A 2,639-nucleotide genomic window follows, 5' to 3' on the forward strand; every position below is an offset into this window, starting at 1 on the left:
GATATCTGAAGAGGAGGGAAGGGAAACAAAGCAGAGCATGTGGCTAGATCTCTAAGGTATGAAGAAGAAGAGAAGCCAGTGAAAGAAAGGAGAGGAAAGGTAATCAGAGAAACTGGATAGGAACTGTAGTAGCTCAGAGTTACAGAAGTCAAAGGAGGAAGATAATCAAGAAAGTAGAGATTCAGTTGCATGAAGCAGTAGGAAAAAAAGACCAGTGAAAATGAGGATCACAAAAAAATTAGGTGCTTGCTTTGTCAGCACATATACTAAAATTGGAATGATACAGAGAAGATTAGCATGGTCCCTGTGCAAGGAGAACATGCAAATTCATGAAGTGTTCCATATTTATTAGGAGGCTATTGGTATGTTTTAGTAGAGCCAGATTTTAGGGTAATGAGGCAATGGGAAGATAGGTTATGACACCACCAGCAGAAATAGAAAAGAGAAGAATTGGTTTGAGAGCAAAATGAAACATTTCATTTTAGACATGGAATTTTCAAACTGATGACAGGATATCCAAATAGAAACTGACAAATAGAAATATAATGTGAACACATATGTAATTTCAAATTTTCTATTAGCCACGTTGTTATTTTTTAAATCACTCTTCCCTTTAAAATCCTTCCACAGCTCTCCATTTATCCAGAATAAATCTAAACTCTTTAGTATACAAAGTCCTTCTAGGATAGTCTCTTATGCCTCCTCTAGCCCAGCCCCAACCTGCATTATGAAACAGCCATATTGGGTTTCTGCAGTGCCTTACATGTGCCATGCTGTCTCACATCTCTGTATTCTTTCTCCTCTACCTATAGTCCACTGTTCCCCTGACCCCTGCCCTAGTATACCTTTCTACTCCTACTAATCCTTCAAGACTCAGCTTGTGTCACCTTCTCTGTGAAGCCTCCTCTAAATGCTAAACTCATTCTTCATTTTAACACCCTGCATATCTTTCTTACAGCACTCATCACTCAGCACTGTGCTTTCTGGAAGCAACCAAGATATCCTTCAATAAGTGAATGGATAAACACACTGTGGCACATCATACAATATACTATTACTCAGTGATTTTTAAAAAGATAAATGAGCTATCAAGCCACAAAAGACATGGGGGAAACTTAACTGTATATTGCTAAGTGAAAGAAGGCAGTCTATAAAAGCTACATACTATTTGATTCCAACTATATGACATCCTGGAAAAGGTAAAACTATGAGGACAGGAAAAAGATGAGTGGTTTCCAGGCTTAGGGGAGGAATGGAGGGATGGTGAGACATTGGAGATTTGGGGGGTGATGAAACTATTTTGTATGATACCGTAATGGTGAACACATGATATTATACATTTCTCTAAACTCAGAACTTTATAATATAAAGAGTGAATCCTAATGTAAACTACAGACTTTTGTTAATAATAATGTGTCAATATTGGTTCATCAAGTGTAATCTAATTTAAGAGAAGTGAACTATTAACACAAGGCAGTATAAGAAGCCATAACATTTCAGACGGCTGGATTACTAGAGGACTTGTGTTAATAGTTCATTTCACTGTCCTTAAAAGCAGGAATCATATTTCTTTGTGCTCTTGAATCAACAAAGGTGCCTAGCAGAATTCTACACTATAAGAATCATCTATCTATTCACTGACTTATGACTCTGGAGAAAATAAAAACCCTACCATGTTTGTAAAGTTTGAGCTTTTCCTTTATTTGGAAGATGAAAATATGCTACTTATTACCACCTTTTGACTTGCATAAACTGAATCTCTAATTCCTATTACAGAACTCTTATGTAATGTTAATTATAACACTTATATTCTTAGCTGTTTTATCTATTATATTTCCCTGAAGACTGGCACATATTTTTTAAGCTTGTTGTTGAAATGGATTGAAAGGAAGCATGCTACACATATGACAGGATATACCTAGCAACATTATGGCCTAAATTTTTTTTTCTTAGGTTGGGGCAATCCAAATATTTTGTTTGATTAGCAACATTAGTAGATATTGTGGTTCAGAAGAATATGGCAATCATATATTTATTACTAGTTTGAACTGTTGTCCAATATAAAATAGTACTGCAAGTGAAGAACCAGGGAAAGCCAGATGAGAAGGTTTCTTGACTGGTTTAGTAAAGTATTCTCCATTCAAAGCATAAATAATATTTTGCTTCATGTTGACTACTGAATATACTCCATAGCCTCAAGCTAATATTGAATAGACACTGCTATTAATCCATTACATATGTTCAATGTAGTTAATCTTTTAAATAGTATATCACTAAAAAAGCTCATCAGGACTCATCAATTTAGACTAATTGAAGAAAAGCCTAACATGGTAAACAGAGTGATAAATCATCTTAAATTAATCTTAATACCTAAAATACACAGGGTAATTACATGATACCTAGTTGACTTCTTCAAAACTTGCTTCAGTGAATAAATTTGAAATTAACATACTTGTTGCTGTGTCCTTCTGAACTATAAAAGACCTATGGAAAGTTTGTTCTAATAAATCATGAGATGTAAATTCACTGAGCGTAGATTTCAGTGTGCATCTTAAAATTATTTCCTTTATTCATTTTTCACAAAAAAATCAAGCAGTCCTCTTTCTAAGACCTGGAGAAGTGAAAATATAAATTTATAA

At 34.5% G+C, this 2,639-nt stretch overlaps 1 non-coding gene across 1 annotated transcript; it reads left to right on the forward strand.

The window, feature by feature from the left end:
* Positions 1–242: 242 nt before the first annotated feature.
* Positions 243–349, forward strand: LOC114676478 (U6 spliceosomal RNA). The gene has a single exon (XR_003727550.1). It is a non-coding gene; the product is annotated as a U6 spliceosomal RNA (small nuclear RNA).
* Positions 350–2,639: the final 2,290 nt, after the last annotated feature.

This window comes from Macaca mulatta, chromosome 2 (assembly GCF_049350105.2).
Source record: "Macaca mulatta isolate MMU2019108-1 chromosome 2, T2T-MMU8v2.0, whole genome shotgun sequence".
In the NCBI taxonomy this organism is placed as follows: Eukaryota; Metazoa; Chordata; class Mammalia; order Primates; family Cercopithecidae; genus Macaca; species Macaca mulatta.